The sequence below is a fragment of the Gossypium hirsutum genome, chromosome A05 (assembly GCF_007990345.1).
Source record: "Gossypium hirsutum isolate 1008001.06 chromosome A05, Gossypium_hirsutum_v2.1, whole genome shotgun sequence".
NCBI classification, from domain to species: Eukaryota; Viridiplantae; Streptophyta; class Magnoliopsida; order Malvales; family Malvaceae; genus Gossypium; species Gossypium hirsutum.
Window position 1 is genome coordinate 97,995,356 of NC_053428.1, and position 19,164 is coordinate 98,014,519.

A 19,164-nucleotide genomic window follows, 5' to 3' on the forward strand; every position below is an offset into this window, starting at 1 on the left:
AAAATAAAGTCAAGATCCCCCCTTTATTTATTTGAAGACTCTTCCGAATTTGACTCATCTTTTCCTCCATCATTATCGCATTTTCATGAATCACTTCATTCCTTTTTTTATAATGGACTCCATGGTTCAAATATAAAATCTGGAAACTCAGGCACAAAAATAAACGGGTCACTGTATATTTTCTTAAAAGCACTTCTCATCGAGTCATCCCTTATTTTTTAGTATCTCCAGTAGGCTTGTTGCTGCCATTGCATATGTTGCATTAAGTCCATCAATTTTGATAGCTCATTTCGAAGGTCTGGGCTAGGCAGTTGAGCTCTAAACATTAAAATTTCAGCATCAGGTTCCGCTTCTGGCTCCACTGATTCTACCTTTTCAGGGACTTCGAATGATTGCATCGTGGGATCTTCTTCTTCATCAGGGTCCTCCGGTTCCTCACTTACTTCAATTCATTTCTGTAGGACTGAGTCTCCAACTACTCGGTAAAGGTCCTAATCCGTGATTGTGCCTTGGCTATACCCTGTCTTCCTTACATTTGCAAGAATTTTAGCTTTCAAGCATAGAATTGTTATTATAAAAGGGAAATGAGCAGGGCTAGAGCGTTTAATGGCACAATTCTGTATCTCCCTCAAGATGATCTTCCCCACATCAATGGTCTTACCAGTTAGGATCGAGTACAATAAGACCATTCACTCTAATGAGATTGTAGTCCTATGTAAGCTAGGCATAAGGATGAATCGGATGAAGTAAAACCATACCTTCGCGAGTGGAGTCAAATATTCTCTTCGACAATTGTGGATTCCTTGTTTTGACACAGTCCATGTAGAACCCTGAACTGTCAGTTCCTCGAGAATTTCTTGAAAATTTTCAGGCTTGATATTGCTCATCAATATGAAATATTCATCATTTTCGAAATCTGGTAATTCAAAGAACTCATTAATAGCATTTGAATTTATTGGTACCTTGATTCCATGGACTGGAACTTCTGTCATCTCGCTTGAAGTTAAATTCGCATAAAACTCACGAACTAGCTCCTCATCCACGCTAGATCTCTTTTCACAAAATAGCTTCCAATTGAGGGTTTCAGCAACTTGACGAATATGTGCCATAAAGTCTCAGTAGTTGCTCTCCTTCAATGTAAAGCCTTTTTCTGAATGCATCTGTTGATTTTTTAAGATACTGTCATATCTCACTTTGGCTTCTTCATAGTGGAACTTATTTTGTGTTTCATTAATTTGAGTGGTAGCACGAGTTCTTTTGCGAGGCATGTTTAACCACATTTTTATAAGAATTAAAAAAACTCCTAATAAATTAATAATGGATAAAAAGATAGCAAATTAAGGAGGTTGGGACGATTTTAGCTAGGGATAATGGTGTGGGTATGTGCTGCACAAGCAGCTAAGACGGGCGGGCGTGGTGCGTTTGGGAGCAGTGATGCGCAGTAAGGCTGGAAGCAATCAACACATGAGCGTTCGGTAGCAAGTAGGACCTGGGCGCTCGCAGGATGGTGCGAAGGGCAGGTATCGCACGCGGGGTGAAGGCCTGGTGTGAGCTGAGGCACGTTGTGTGCGCGGGACGTGTGTGCGATGGAGCTGGGCGTGTGCTGGCCGACTGCTTGGTGCTGCTGTTGCTAGGGGCTTCGGCACTTTGGTGTTTTGGTGCTTTGGGTTTTAAATGTTGGATGAATGGGAAGATGGGTGGTATTTATAGAGGAAGAAATAGGAATTAAAATAGAATTCTTAAAACAATTTAATTAATAAAAATTCTAAGTTCTAATCCTATATAAAGATAACAACAATTAATAATTAGATATATGCATATTAAATTATTAATTGCTATTTAATTTATTTTAAACAAAGATAAAATAAAATTAATCCTAATTCTATGCTAGAATGATAAAGATTAATATATAAATTATAATAGATATAATTATATATTAAAGATTATCATCTTATTATCTTTATTAAAACCTTATAGAATAAAATCCTAAAATTGATAATAATTAATATCTACTATAACGGGTATAATTATATATTAATAATTATCATTTTTTAAAATTAAAAAACATTTATTCTAGAAGCCTTTTGAAAATATTTACAAAAAAGAGCCATCTAGTTTTTATTATTTACGAAAAGAGCAACCAAATTTTAAAAATACTTCAATTAAGTCCCTAGACTTAATGAAAATTTGAAATTGAGTCGCAATTTAAAACTCGGGTCAAAATTGACCTTTTTATTTGAAAAATAAAATATTAAAATCTCTACTTAGAGAATAATTTTTAGGAAAATTATGTTAAAATCAATTCCCAGGAAAGATTAGAGGGATCACAAGCGGTCTCGCTTAAGTTCCAATCTCCTAAATAGAATTTATTTAAACATACTAGTCCTGAAAATATACCTTAAATCATTTATTTAAAAAAACATAGGAAAATTTTAAACATCCGATAAAATGAACGAAATTTCATTTCGTTCAATCTTATCTCCCCAATAGTGTTTCAGGCGCTGAGCGTTAACTCGAAAATTACCTCCCTTACCTTGGAGCTCGACAACTCCGTATGGATAGACATGATGGATCGTAAATGGACCGAACCAACGTGATTTTAGCTTACCTGGAAAGAATTTTAGTCTGGAATTAAATAACAAAACTCGCTGACCTGCTTTAGATTCTCGAACTCGAATGTGCTTGTCATGCCATTTCTTAAGTCTTTCATTGAGTAATTTGGCATTTTCGTAGGAGAATAGCCGGAATTCTTCTAGCTCATTGAGTTGGAGCATCTATTTCTCTTTAGCAAGCTTAGGATCCAAGTTGAGTTGTCGAAGAGCCCAGTAAGCCTTGTGCTCTAACTCTAAAGGTAGATGACATGCTTTTCCAAAGACCAACCTATAAGGTGACATCCCTAGAGGTGTCTTGTATGCTATTCTATAAGCCCATAAAGCATCATCCAACCTTTTGGACCAATCACGTCGGTTTGGGCAGACTACCTTCTCAAGTATGCCTTTGATTTCCTTATTTGCCAGTTCAACTTGCCCATTCGTCTGCGAATGGTAAGCTGTTGCAACCTTGTGTTTCACTCCGTGCTTGTCTAATAACCATCTTAACCACTTGTTCACGAAGTGGGACCCTTCATCACTAATGATAGCTCTTGGGGTTCCAAACCTTGTGAACATGTGTTTCTGCAAGAACTTAATTACAACCCTAGCATCGTTTTTTGGATAAGCTTCAGCCTCGACCCATTTGGACACATAGTCTACTGCTACCAATATATACTTGTGACCAAAAGACAGAGGGAAAGGACCAAGAAAGTCAATACCCCATACATCAAACAATTCTACCTCAATGATGTCTGTTCGAGGCATCTCATTTCTGTTGGTGATATTTCCAACCCTTTGACACCGGTCACAACTCTTTAAGTACGCGTATGCATCCTTGAATAGTGTTGGCCAAAAGAATTCGGCTTGCAATACTTTGGCCGTCGTACGAGTACCTCTGAAATGTCCCCCACTCGGAGCTAAGTGACAATGGTATAAAATCTTTTGTACTTCATCTTCCGCCACACATCTCCTGATCATCTGATCTGCACACTTTTTAAACAAATATGGCTCTTCCCAGAAATAGTACTTAACATCGTGAAGAAACTTCCTCCTTTGTTGATAAGTCTTATCAATTGGCATCAAACCACAAGCTAAATAGTTAGCAATATCAGTAAACCAAGGGGTACTATGGACATGACTTACCTTCAGTATGTGTTCATTTGGAAACGTTTCTTGAATTGGTATAATAGGAGAATTCCCTTCTTGAGGCTCCAATCTGGACAAGTGATCTGCTACTTGGTTTTCTACTCCCTTTCGATCTTGAATTTCTAGATCGAACTCTTGAAGTAGAAGCACCCACCGGATTAGTCTCGGCTTAGCATCTTTCTTGGCAAGTAAGTACTTGATTGCCGAGTGGCCCGTATAAATAGTTACTTTGGTACCTACAAGGTAAGATCGAAACTTTTCAAAAGCAAATACAATAGCAAGTAATTCTTTTTCTGTTACCGCATAGTTCAGTTGAGCTCCTGTAAGAGTCTGGCTTGCATAATAGATGGGATGAAAAACTTTGTTCCTTCGTTGGCCCATAACAACTCCTATCGCGAAATCGCTTGCGTCACACATTAATTCAAATGGTAGATCCCAGTCTGGTGTGACAATTATGGGTGCCGTAACTAGTCGAATCTTCAAATCCTTGAAAGCCTTTAAGCATTCATCATCGAACTTGAACGTCGTGTCCTTCTCCAATAATTTGCATAAGGGTTTAGCAATTTTGGATAAGTCTTTGATAAATCTTCGATAAAACCCGGCGTGACCCAAGAAGCTCCTAACACCCTTTACAGATGTTGAAGGTGGGAGTTTCTCGATAACATCTACCTTTGCTTTATCTACCTCGATTCTATGTCTCGTTATCTGATACCCTAGAACAATTCCTTCTCGTACCATGAAATGGCACTTTTCCCAGTTAAGTACTAGATTTGTTTCTTCGTATCGTCTTAGTACCTTAGCTAGATTGGCTAAGAAATGATCGTAAGTATCTCCAAACACTGAAAAGTCATCCATAAAAACTTCCAAGTACTTTTCAACCATGTTAATAAAAATATACATCATACATCTTTGAAATGTAGCAGGTGCATTACATAAACCAAATGGCATGCGTCTAAATGCAAATGTACCATACGGGCAGGTGAACATTGTCTTGTGCTGATCTTCTGGTGCTACTGTAATCTGATTATACCCCGAGTTTCCATTGAGAAAACAGTCATAGTCTCGTCCAACGAGTCTATCCATCATCTGGTCTAAGAACGGCAAACGAAAGTGATCTTTCCTAGTCGCCTTGTTCAGCTTCCGGTAATCGATGCAAATCCTCCATCCCGTAACTGTTCTAGTTGGTATCAACTCGTTATTCTTGTTTTCTATGACTGTGATACCTCCCTTCTTTGGCACGCACTGGACCGGACTTACCCACGAACTATCTGAGATGGGATAAATGATACCCGCATCTAACCACTTGATAATCTCTTTTTTTACCATGTCTTTCATGATGGGGTTCAGTTTTCGTTGTCCATCAATCGTCCCTTTTTCGCCATCTTCTAGGATAATCTTATTCATGCATACAGATGGACTAATACTACAGATATCGGCTATGGTCTATCCGATAGCCTTCTTGAATTGTTTCAACACCAAGATGATTTTATCTTCTTGCTCAGTAGTTAATTCTGCTGAAACGATCACAGGCAAAGTAGAAGCGTTACCTAAATAAACATATTTCAAATGTGAGGGAAGCACCTTTAGTTCTAATTTAGGTGGCTCCTCGATTAACGCTTTTGGTTGGGCATAATCCCTTTTTTCTAGCTCCAAAGATTCAAAGCAGGATTGCGGATTAAATCCCCTTTGATTAGCTTATAACAAAGCTAAGTATTCATCCTCCTCTTCATAATTTGGAGGATCTGATGTTAAAATTTGTTTCAACTGATCCTCAGCATACTTGAGCTCCTTTTCCACTATTAAATCCTCTAAATTGGATACTGCAGAACAATCATCAATTGTGTCAGGAAATCGCATAAACTTAAAAACATTAAATGTTACCTGGTCATCCTGAACACGCATCGTAAGCTCGCCCTTCTACACATCTATAAGGGTCCTTCCAGTTGCTAAGAACGGTCTTCCTAGGATAATCGGCACTTCTTTGTCTGCTTCAAAGTCTAGGATAACAAAATCAGTAGGAAAGATAAATTTATCTACACGTACCAATACATCCTCGATTTTTCCTTTTGGATGTGCTAAGGATCGATATGCTAGTTGAAGTGTAATCATAGTAGGTCTAACTTCACTTATCCCCAACTTTCTAAATATTGACATAGGCATCAAGTTAATACTTGCACCTATGTCACATAATGCCTTACCACAATATGTTGCTCCAATGTTGCAAGGTATGGTAAAACATCCAGGATCCTTCAGCTTTAGGGGTAGTTTTTCTTGAAGATATGCACTGCATTCCTTCGTCAGAGCTACCGTCTCAAATTCTCAAAGTCTTTGTTTTTTGGACAGGATATCCTTCATAAACTTGACGTAGTTCGGCATTTATTCAAGTGCTTCAACCAACAAGATGTTGATATGAAGTTGCTTGAATACGTCTAGGACTTTCTTGAATTAAATTTCCTGCTTCTACTTCTGAAGTCTTTGAGGGTAGGGTGGTCGAGGTTTTTTTACTGGAACTGGTTGATTCGTTTTCTGTGGCAATTCTACATCTAGCGGAGTTGTTAGTTGATCAGAATTAGCTAGTTCTGGAATTACCTTGTCTGGTTTTGCAAATTCTGGTTCTTGTGCAACTGGAATTTCAATACTCGGTTGAACTTCTTTTGAGTCTTGAGCATCAGCTGGCTCTTTTTCAGCTTCGATAGTGTTGGGCTCTACTGTCTTTCCGCTCCTCAATGTCAACGCTTTACAATGTTCCTTCCCTGAATTTCTTGGATTCTCCGTATCACTAGGTAAAGCACCTTGTGGTCGGTTCCTAAGTTCAGTAGCAAGCTAGCCCACTTGATTCTCCAAATTCCTTAGAGTGGCATCATTTTTTGCCATGTATGCCTTCAATAAATTCTCTCAGTTATTGGATGATTTAGCCTGAGCTGGTTTCTGAACTTGTTGGGAAAAACTAGGTGGCTGAGTCGGTCTAGATTGAGCATAGTTGTTACTAGTTCCAGCCCCTTGGTTACTCCAGGAAAAATTCGGATGGTTTTGCCACGATGGGTTGTAGAAGTTGGATTGCAGTCCTTGCCTTCCTCGATTTTGGTTCTGGTTACTCATGTAATATACATATTCGGGGTTTGATGGACATTCTTTGAGCAAATGTCCTTCCCCACAATAAACACAGGCTATACTCTCAAATTGGTGAGGTGGTTGGGCTGCAAAACTATTAGACCCATTAGCGATAAGATTCTTAAACATTGAGGATGTTGAAGATACCAGAGATGCAAGTGAAGTGAGAGCGTCCACTTCATGTATTCCAGCGACTCATTTTCCTGATGCGACTCGATTGGTCGGCCATTGATAATTGTTACTGGCGATCCTCTCGATGATTTCATAAGCCTCATTATAAGACTTAGAAAGGAGAGCACCGTTAGCAGAAGCATCCACTACCATCCTGTTGTGAGCATTGAGACCATTATAAAATGTCTCAAGTTGGATGCAGTGTGGGATTCCGTGATGAGGGCATTTCCTTAGTAGTTCTTTGAATCGTTCCCATACCTCATACAAGGATTCATCATCCATTTGTTGGAAGGAAGTGATCTCGTTCCTCAATTTAGCATTCTTGCTTGGCGGGAAATACTTCATGAAGAATCTTTCGGCTAACTCTTGCCATGTAGAAATTGAGTTTGGTGGCAATGAATTCAACCAAGCTCGAGCACTGTCCCTTAGTGAGTACGGGAACAGCTTCAATCGTAATGTATCTTCGATAACTCCAGCTAATTTGAAAGAGTCGTTCACCTCCAAAAATAGTTTTAAATGAAGACGAGGATCTTCGGTAGGCATTCCACTGAATTGGCCCACTGTCTGAAGCATCTGGAACATGACTGGCTTTAGCTCAAATTGTTGTGCCTCAATTTCGGGTGTCTTAATACCCGGATTAAGATCGTTAAATACTGGCACAGCATATTGCCTTAAGGCTCTATCCTTATCGTCAGCAATAAGGATAGGATTTTGAGCAAGGTTTGCTCCATTTCCTTGATTCATATTCTTAAAATTCATTCCTTCAGTCCTTCTCTGGTTCGCTTGTCTTCTTCGCTGTCGGAAAGTTCGTTCAATCTCAGGGTCTATAGGGAGTAAGTCAATAATCTGGTCAATACTCATAAACACCTGAAATTATCAAAGAAAAATTAATTAAGTTAAAAATTAAACAAAAAAATAAACCAAAATGTAAAACTAACAAATTCACAAATAATGACTTCTGAAAACAGTCCCCGGCAACGGCGCCAAAAACTTGGAACGACGGAAAAATGTGCAAGTGTACACAATCGCAACAAGTAATAAAGTGACAAGTAAATGTCGAGTTATCGTACCCACAGGAACTGTAAAAAAAATTGTTTATGAAATTAATTGCAAAACACTTTGGTGAAGTAAAAATAATTTGGTTTTAGAAGATGGGCAAAAACGATTTAAAAACTAAGTAAATGATTTAAATAAAACAAAAGAGTTCTAGTGCAGATTTCGAATAAGATTTAATCAATGTAACATACTTGTGTTGGATTAATTATATTTCTTAAACTCAGAATTACTAAACTCATGTTTATACTGTTACGAATAAATTCACAGCAACCCAGTAATTTGCTAAATTATGAACAAATTTACATACAAAAATCCATTCATCTCTTGACATATCTCTATGTCAATTCAACTGACTAAAAAGATTCTAGCAAGCAAAACATGTTATTGCACATACATACTAATTAAATTGAACCAATCTCTTGCATATCCCTATGTCAATTCAAACGATTAATTAAATCTAATAAGCATATAAAAGACCTTGTGAAGTAACAAGATATCCTTACCTTGAAACAATTTAATCACAATAATCTTGCAAGTTATGCAAGGCAATGATATCGCCAGATATATTGCTAATCTAACCTTCAGCTACCTTAAAAGAATAAACATGTACTGATTAAGTATTGTGTCAACTAATTACAATTGCAATCCATTTAAATAATTAATTCATTAGTTACCTCACAGTCGTAACGCAAGAATAACTTAGGCATGATTTTACTTAACCAAGCATCTTACCGAGGCTTATAACAGCATAAACACAATTTTAACAATTCAAGCAGGCAGAATTTAATCAACCCAACACAAATATAATTTAAGCTGAATTGATTAAAATAACCATTTCAATAGCATAAATATTCATAAACATGTTCGTTAAAACAACAACAAAAATTAAAGAGTTAGGGAACAAGAGGCAAATCTAGTGTTTCTCCGTGGCTTGACTAGTTGCTCTGTTCTTCGTTCTTCGTTGGCCTTGGCTATCAAGGTGGCTTATGAACACCTAATTTCTGCTCCAAAATGGATGATGGAAACCTCTTTCCCAAGATAAGAAATCGGCACTTGAATAAGAGGGAATGGAATGGAAAAAATGAGAGAAAAGTGAGATAGGGAATGAGAGAATGATGTGAAGTGAGGGATGCTTTGAATGATCCTCAATGGGTGGCTTTTATAGCTGATTTTGGCTGATAAAATAGCAAATTCCGTCAGCCAAAGAGCCTTCACTTGGCCTGCCACACACATGGCAAAGTTGAGAGTTTCAACTTTGCTATTTTAAGCTTGGGGCAAATCTACAAAGCCATAATTTAAGGTGGGGTTTGAATGCAATTTAGAAGTCTTTTGAGGGCATTTTTGCAAGCATATTTAATCAGCTAAAATGCTGACTTGGGTCAACATATGGACGGTTCTGGGCTGCCCATTTAGTGGCTGATTTGGTTCACTCAATCTGGCTCGACCAGTGCGGTTCAACTGGACCCTTTCTCCATAATTAATTAAAAATAATTTATTTAACCCAAATTAAATGGGGAATAAATTAAAATTAATTAAATTATGAATTAATACACATTTTTGGACCGTTCTTAAGTTGGAAATTAAAGTGCCTCGATACTTCAAATTGCTTCTCGGTTTTGTGCTTTCAGCAGTGTCAGCCAAGCCAATTTTCACCCTTTGCGCGAATCTGTCAAAATTAGTCAAAGTTAAGTATAAAATTAAATAAATTCACCATGTTCATATTTTTAAGATGACTTAATTATTTTATAATATTTAATTATTTTTCGACAAGAATTTAACCGAATTTGCATGAATTTAAGAAAAATTGGGTATGAAAAAGTATATAAATTTTTGTGTTTCTAGTAAGTATAAAACTTAGTAAGTTGCATGTAAATAATTAACAACATTAACCATGCAATATTATACACATAACACAATAATATTTGTAACAATGTCATCAAGTATCATGGGTACATTTTAACTCATGCCATTACATAATGTACAATAAAACTCATGACCATAATTCATTCATTCACTTCTTCTGAGGTCTCATCGATTCATAATCTCAATGTTTATGAGCTTTGTGTATATTCTTGTATTCTTTCAACATGATCATACCTTGTCATCTCTTTGACATAATCGTTGGATTACCCGTTGAACCACTTGGAATACTAAAGGATACTCAAAAATTCTCATACACGTGGTAGGATGCGAATGCCATATCCCAGATATGGTCTTACATGGGATCACATATAGATGTCAATGTCATGTCCTGTAACATCCCGAAATAGGGCCTAAACGGAACAGTGGTTGCGAAACCACAAATCTGAGGTAGAAAAATTTATTTTATTATTATTTTGAAGTTCATGATATGATGGCATGATTGTTTGAAAATTTCGTGATGAAATTCTATGCATAAAGTGCTTAAGTTGAGGTTAGGGACTAAATTGGATAATTTGTAAAACTTGTATTCCAGAAGTTTTTAGTATGAAATTGCTTTGGAATATTAATTAGGAGGGTTTAAATAAAAATTTGATCAATTTTAAGTTCATGGACAAAAATTAGGACATGGAAGGAATTTTTTTAAAGTTTAGTAAGGAGGGGCAATTTGGTCATTTGGATATTAAATGAATTAAAAAGGGAAAAATAACACAAAATTTGTTATCATCTTCTTTAGTTGCTGCCAAATTTTTGCTCTCTCCATAGCTAGGGTTTCTTCAATTTCCAAGCCCCATAGTAAGTGATTCCGAGCCCCGTTTTTAACGTTCTTTACATTTTCGGAGTCCCGGTAGTTCGATAAAGCTTATGCTAGCAATAATTTAAGTTAGGGTTCATATTTGGAAAAATACCCATAGGTGAAAAGTGTTTATTTTGATGTTTTATGATAGAATATGAGGTCTTAGATTATGTTAGACAACTTGTGCTACTCGGTTTTAGGTAAAAACGAGTAAAAGGGCTTAATCGGTAAAAATACCTAATAGTCATAAGTGCATGTTAGAGTGTGAATTTGATGCTGCCATAGAAGGGAAAAATGATCAGCGTGTCATAAAACATAAGAATAAGAGATAAAGTTTAATTCCCGAGCCTAGGGGCAAAAGTGTAAATATGCAAAAGTTTAGGGGCAAAAATGTAATTTTTGAAAAGTTTGAGTAAAGGACTGTTTTGATAAATGTGAATATTAAATAAGTTAAATTTGCTATTATAGATCAAGAAGAACGAAATTCGGGAGTAGATCGGGGAAAAGAAAAGGACTAAATTGTAAAGTTTAGTCACATTTTGTATCGAGGTAAGTTTACAGTAAATAAATGCAATATTCTTTTATTTTACATTATTATTGTCAATTTCCAGCATTTATATACTTATTTTTTTAGAATATTTAAAGTCAAATTAAAGGCGAAGTGACAGAGAAAAAGCATTAGGAAGCCCCGTTTGAACCTTAGGAATATTAGGATATTGGGGTCGACAGGACAGGATAGGAAAGAAATGAGCCATGTAATTCCATATCAGATATATGGCTTTGGAGACAGGAATGAGCCATGTAAGCCCATATTAGATATATATATGACATTGGAGACAGGAATAATTCATGTAAGTCAATGTCGAAGACATGGCATTGGCAGGATATTGATAGACAAGAACGACCCTAGTATCCTTAGTATTCCGAGTGGTTAAACGGGTCATTGTACATGTTAAATTACAATGAATTATCAGCAAAAAGGGAAGGTAGATTATATTTATGAATAGTGAAAGGTCAGGTAAGAAAGAAGGTAAGTGAGTAAAGAAGAAGGTAGAAAATGAGAATGTAAAGAAAGTTTATGAGGCTAGGTGACATTATGTATATTTATTCATTATGTTGAATGTTGTAATTTATTTGCTTGTAAGCTTACTAAGCCTAGTGCTTTCTCTCTTTATTTTCTTTTTCTTATAGTTTTTATCAAGCCACTCGGGGATCGAAGGAAACGTCGGAAACCGATCACACTATCGAAGAAATCACATTGGTATAGTTAGACGTTTCATTTTGTGTATGGCATGTATATGAACTTGGTTTCTTTTGATATGATATGATCAATGAATGATGTGTAAATACTTGCTAGTGATTAACTAATAGGATGGCTGATGATATACATGTTTAATAGTATGTATGATTAAGTAGTAACTATCACATGAAAACTAAGAAAAATGTGAAAGTAACTTAAAAACAGATTCAAGTATTAGAAATAACGTGATTTTGAAAAATCACAAGAAATTGTAGAGACATAGGTTGATGGTGAATAATAAATGACATTAAACCTCATTGTGTCTATTTTCATATGGAATAAGCAAAACAGGTAAAGGTTTTGTATTTTATAAGATATCTAAGTTTTGGTGAAATAGGGCCAGAGTGATTTCTGGATCCCCTGTTCCAACTTTAGAAATTCACCGTAAATTTTAAAAACATAATTACGTGGTGTACTTTATATGGTTATAATTCTTATTGAATCTAGTTTTAATAGAAACAAACGGTATAGTCATATGATTTTTTTATAGAGAGAAAAGTGGTTCGAAGTAAGTAGAGGCCAGTGTAGTCGAATTCTGAAAAAGGGGTAACTTTAACTAATAAACTGTACCAATTGGCTATATAAAAATTCTAGAAAAAAATTAGTAGATATATATATGAGTCTAGTTTCAGGAAAAATTTACGGATCTTAATTTCAAGTTTTTAAACTCGAGAAATGAATATTTAAGCAACCATGACGCAGAGAAATAGTTTATTCCGAAAATTAAAATAAGTGGTTTAGAGTTGTTTAAAAGGTAAGTTTAGTAACACCTCAAGCTTGACTCTGGTGACGGTTTCGGGCGTGGGGGCATTACATTTATTGGTATCAGAGCAGGTTTAGTTGGTTCTCGGAACAGTTAGTGTGAGTAAAAGTCTAGCTATACATGCTATACCTGTATTTTGATAGTGTGACGACTCTTGACGATTTTTAGATATTTTGTTTTATAGTAATGGATCTTGAGCAAGCTGGTGATGATGATGTAGAAAGTAATGCACTTGCTCCTGCGGAAGGGGCAGCGCCATCTGAGAATAGGCCAGTAATAGTTAATCAGAGAGGAGTGACTCGAGAAGCTCTCTTCCAAGCTTTGAATGATTTGTTTGCCGAGTTCATTCGTATGAATCTGGCAGTTAGACCTCCACCCCCTCATGTTTCTCAGGCTACCCATGTAGCTCAAGCTCCCCTAGTCACAGGTACAATGATAAGAGAAAAGCCACCAGTTGATAGAATCAGGAAACAAGGGGCAGAAAAGTTCTGAGCAACAAAAGATGATGATGCAGAAAGAGCAGAATTTTGGTTAGAAAATACTATCAGAGTCTTTGACGAATTATCTTGTACACCCAAGGAATGTATGAAATGTGTAGTATCACTTCTTAGAGACTCAGCCTAATACTGGTGGAAGACACTTATATCAGTTGTACCAAAAGAAAGGGTCACTTGGGATTTCTTTTAGGAGGAATTTCGTAAAAAGTACATCAGTCAGAGGTTTATTGATCAGAAGAGAAAGGAATTCCTGGAATTGAAACAAGGTAATATGACAGTGACCGATTATGAGCGCGAATTTGTCAAGCTTAGTAAATATGATCGAGAATGTGTGTCCACAGAGGCTATTATGTGTAAAAGGTTTGAGGATGGGTTAAATGATTATATCCGACTATCAGTGGGTGTCCTAGAAATAAAAGAGTTTGTTATTTTAGTTGAGAGAGCCTGTAAGGCAGAGGAGCTATTAAAAACAAAAGGCAAAGTTGAGATAGAGACACAAGATACAAAGAAGAGATAGATGAGCAGCTCATTCCAGGCTGCATCCAAAAGGCCAAAGGAGTTTTCTACCAGATCTAGTTTCTCAGCCGGGTATTCTAGTCAGAATAGAGGCAGCAGATTTAAGGATTCGAAGGCTCAGAACACCTCGACTGTGAGTGTAGGTAATGTTGGACAGGGTAGACAGGGTGTCCACAGTGTGGTAGACTTCTTTATGGTCCTTGTCGGGTAGGCGAAAATGCTTGTTATAAATGCGGTGCTCCAGATCATTTTGTACGAGAATGTCCAGAGGTGGATAATCGAGAGATAACACAGAGTGCTAGATCCAGAAATGCTCCTACTAGAGGCAGATCACTGAGGCAACCCAGAGTATTAGCAAGTAACAGAGGTACCTCAAGAGATTCGGATGTGAGACCAGATGTTAGAGCCCCTGCAAGGACTTATGCTATCCGTGCACGCGAAGAGGCATCCTTCCCCGATGTGATTACAGGTATATTTTCTCTATATGATATTAATGTCATTGCTTTGATTGATTCGGGTTCAACTCATTCATATGTTTGCAAGAAATTGATGTCTAGTACAAGTATGCCTATAGAATCTACAGAATTTGTGATTAAAGTATCGAATCCATTAGGCAAGCATGTATTAGTAGATAAAGTATGTAGAAATTGTCCTTTAATGATTAGAGGCTACTGTTTTCCAGCCGATCTCATGCTATTGCCATTTGATGAGTTTGATGTGATTCTTGGTATGGATTGGTTGACTACACATGATGTGATAGTGAATTGTGGAAAGAAATTCATTGAGTTGAAGTGTGAAAATGGTGAAATTCTTCGGGTTAATTCAGAAGAGTCAGATAGTTTATTTCCCATAATTTCTATTATGTCTGCTCAGAAATGTTTGAGAAAAGGGTATGAAGCTTATCTTGCTTTTGTGTTGAACACTAAAGATCCAGAATTGAAAGTTGAATCAGTGCCTGTGGTATGTGAGTTTCCCGATATTTTTCCGGAAGAACTACCAGGTTTGCCTCCTGTTAGAGAAGTTGAGTTTGGTATTGAGTTGATTCCAGGTACCACGCCTATTTCAATTGCTCCTTATAGAATGGTTCCAATGGAATTGAAAGAATTGAAAGCTCAGTTACAGGAATTAACAGATAAAGGCTTTGTAAGACCCAGTAGTTCACCATGGGGTGCACCAGTGCTATTTGTGAAAAAGAAAGACGAATCGATGAGATTGTGCATAGATTATCGACAACTTAAAGTAACAGTAAAAACAAGTATCCATTGCCTAGAATTGGTGATCTGTTTGATCAATTGAAGGGAGCTACTGTGTTTTCCAAGATAGATTTGAGATCCGAATACTATTAGTTGCGAGTTAAAGAGTCAGATGTCTTGAAGACTGCTTTCCGGACTAGGTATGGTCATTATGAGTTCCTTGTGATGCCATTTGGCTTGACTAATGCTCCTGCCATTTTCATGGACTTAATGAACCGAATTTTCAGACCGTACTTGGATAAGTTTGTAGTTGTGTTCATTGATGGTATCTTGATTTATTCTCATGATGAGACTGAGCATACAGAGCATTTGAGAACAGTTTTACAGATTCTGAAAGATAATCAGTTATATGCCAAGTTCAGCAAAAGTGAGTTCTGGTTACGAGAAGTTGGTTTTCTTGGACATATTGTCTCAGGTGAAGGTATTAAGGTTGATCCGAGCAAGATTTCAGCCATTGTTGATTGGAAGCCTCCTAGAAATGTATCAGAAGTTAGAAGTTTTCTTGGTCTTGTCAGATATTATAGGCGATTTGTAGAGGGATTTTCCATGATAACTACCTCGCTGACAAGATTGCTGCGAAAGGACGTCAAGTTTGAATGGACCGAGAAGTGTCAACAGAGTTTTGACAAGTTAAAAGCATGGTTGACTACAGCTCCTGTTTTAGTACAACCAGAACCAGGTAAGGAGTTTGTGATTTACAGTGATGCGTCCATGAATGGACTTGGTTGTGTACTTATGCAGGAAGGGAAGGTAATTGCTTATGCCTCTAAACAGCTAAAGCCACATGAGAAGAACTATCCAACACATGATTTAGAGCTAGCTGCCATTATTTTTGCGTTGAGGATTTGGAGACATCATTTGTACGGTGAGAAGTGCCACATATTCACTGATAACAAAAGTTTGAAATATTTGATGACTCAAAAAGATTTGAAGTTGAGGCAAAGAAGATGGTTAGAGTTGATTAAAGATTATGAGCTAGTGATCGATTATCACCCAGGTAAGGCAAACGTTGTTGCTGATGCTTTGAGTAGGAAATCTTTATTTGCATTAAGAGCTTTGAATACTAGTCTAGCCTTATCAGATGATGGTTTTATCTTAGCTGAGTTGAGAGCTAAACCGATGTTTCTTGAAGAAATTTGTGAAGCTCAAAAAAATGACATTGAGTTGTTAGCCAAAAGAGATCAGTGTGAGTCGGATATAGAGTCAGATTTTCAGATTAGTTCTGACGGTTGTTTGATGTTCCGAGACAGGGTATGCGTACCGAAGACTGATGAGCTTATTCGAAAGATCTTACAAGAAGCACATAGTAGTTCTTTGTCTATCCATCCAGGTAGTACAAAGATGTATAATGATTTGAAGAAAATGTACTGGTGGGTAGGAATGAAAAGGGACATTTCAGAGTTTGTTTCTTGATGCTTAATCTGTCAGCAGGTAAAGGCCGAACATCAGGTACCTTCAGGTTTATTGCAGCCTGTGCTAATCCCTGAGTGGAAATGGGATCGAGTTACTATGGATTTTGTGACAGGATTGCCGCTTACACCGAAAAAGAAAGATGCAGTCTGGGTTGTGATTGATAAGTTAACGAAGTCTGCTCATTTTATCCCAGTTCGTATGGATTATTCACTTGACAAGTTGGCCGAGTTGTATATTTCAGAGATAGTCAGACTATAGGGGTACCGTTATCGATCATTTCAGACAGAGATCCAAGATTTACTTCACGGCTTTGGAAGAAATTGCAGAAGGCTTTAGGCACAAAGTTGAGTTTTAGTACAGCTTTCCATCCTCAAACCGACGGTCAGTCAGAGAGAGTTATTCAGGTACTTGAAGATATGCTTAGATGCTGTGTACTGGAATTTCAAGGCAGTTGGGAAAAATATTTACCATTAGTAGAGTTTGCCTACAATAATAGTTATTAGTCGAGTTTGAAGATTGCACCTTATGAAGCTTTGTATGGACGTAAATGTCGCACACCTTTGTATTGGATAGAGCTTAAGGAAAATCAGATTTACGGGGTTGATCTAGTTAAGGAAACAGGAGAAAGTAAAAATCATCAGAGATTGCTTCAAAGCAGCCTCAGATAGACAAAAGTCGTATGCAGATTTGAAGAGAAAAGAGATTGAGTATCAAGTTGGTAACAAAGTTTTTTTGAAAGTATCCCCGTGGAAGAAAGTTCTCAGATTTGGCAAGAAAGGCAAACTAAGTCCACATTTTATTGGACTGTTTGAAGTGATTGAGAGAGTCGGGCCATTAGCATATCGATTAGCTTTGCCGATTGAGTTAGAGAAAATTCATAATGTATTTCATGTGTCTATGCTACGTCGTTATCGTTCAGATCCGTCACATGTGATTTCTCAGACAGAGGTTGAGATTCAACCAGACATGACTTACGGTGAAGAACCGGTAAAGATTCTAGCTCGAGAGGTAAAGCAATTAAGGAACAAAAGTATTGCACTTGTGAAAGTACTATGGAATAAACATGGGGTAGACGAGGCTACATGGGAATTAGAAGAGGCTATGCGAAAACAGTACCCAAATGTCTTCACAGGTAAAATTTTCGGGGACGAATATCCCTAAAGGGGGGGAGAAATGTAACATCCCGAAATAGGGCCTAAACGGAACAGTGGTTGCGAAACCACAAATTCGAGGTGTAAAAATTTATTTTATTATTATTTTGAAGTTCATGATATGATTGCATGATTGTGTGAAAATTTCGTGATGAAATTCTATGCATAAAGTGCTTAAGTTGAGGTTAGGGACTAAATCAAATAATTTGCAAAACTTGCATTCTAGAAGTTTTTAGTATGAAATTGCTTTGGAATATTAATTAGGAGGGTTTAAATAACAATTTGACCAATTTTAAGTTCATGGACAAAAATTAGGACATGGAAGGAATTTTTTTAAAGTTTAGTAAGGAGGGGCAATTTGGTCATTTGGATATTAAATGAATTAAAAAGGGAAAAATAACATAAAATTTGTTATCATCTTCTTTAGTTGCTGCCGAATTTTTGCTCTCTCCATAGCTAGGGTTTCTTCAATTTTCAAGCTCCATAGTAAGTGATTCCAAGCCCCGTTTTTAATGTTCTTTACATTTTCGGAGTCCCGGTAGTTCGATAAAGCTTATGCTAGCAATAATTTAAGTTAGGGTTCATATTTGGAAAAATACCCATAGGTGAAAAGTGTTTATTTTGATGTTTTATGATAGAATATGAGGTCTTAGATTATGTTAGACAACTTGTGCTACTCGGTTTTAGGTAAAAACGAGTAAAAGGGCTTAATCGGTAAAAATACCTAATAGTCATAAGTGCATGTTAGAGTGTGAATTTGATGCTGCCATAGAAGGGAAAAATGATGAACATGTCATAAAACCTAAGAATAAGCGATAAATTTTAATTCCCGAGCCTAGGGGCAAAAGTGTAAATATGTAAAAGTTTAGGGGCAAAAATGTAATTTTTGCAAAGTTTGAGTAAAGGACTGTTTGGATAAATGTGAATATTAAATAAGTTAAATTTGCTATTATAGATCAAGAAGAACGAAATTCGGGAGTAGATCGGGGAAAAGAGAAGGACTAAATTGTAAAGTTTAGTCACATTTTGTATCGAGGTAAGTTTACAGTAAATAAATGCAATATTCTTTTATTTTACATTATTATTGTCAATTTCCAGCATTTATATACTTATTTTTTGAGAATATTTAAAGTCGAATTAAAGGCGAAATGACAGAGAAAAAGCATTAGGAAGCCCCGTTTGAACCTTAGGAATGTTAGGATATTGGGGTTGACAGGACAGGACAGGACAGAAATGAGCCATGTAAGTCCATATCAGATATATGGCTTTGGAGACAGGAATGAGCCATGTAAGCCCATATTATATATATATGGCATTGGAGACAGGAATAATTCAAGTAAGTCCATGTCGAAGACATGGCATTGGCAGGATATTGATAGACCGGAACGACCCTAGTATCCTTAGTATTCCGAGTGGTTCAACGGGTCATTGTACATTTTAAATTACAGTGAATTATCAGCAAAAGGGAAGGTAGATTATA

The 19,164-nt window shown here is 36.7% G+C and overlaps 1 non-coding gene across 1 annotated transcript; it reads left to right on the forward strand.

Moving 5' to 3' along the window:
* The first annotated feature begins 7,227 nt into the window (after positions 1 to 7,227).
* Positions 7,228 to 7,334, forward strand: LOC121230088 (small nucleolar RNA R71). Its single transcript, XR_005928040.1, has one exon. It is a non-coding gene; the product is annotated as a small nucleolar RNA R71 (small nucleolar RNA).
* Positions 7,335 to 19,164: the final 11,830 nt, after the last annotated feature.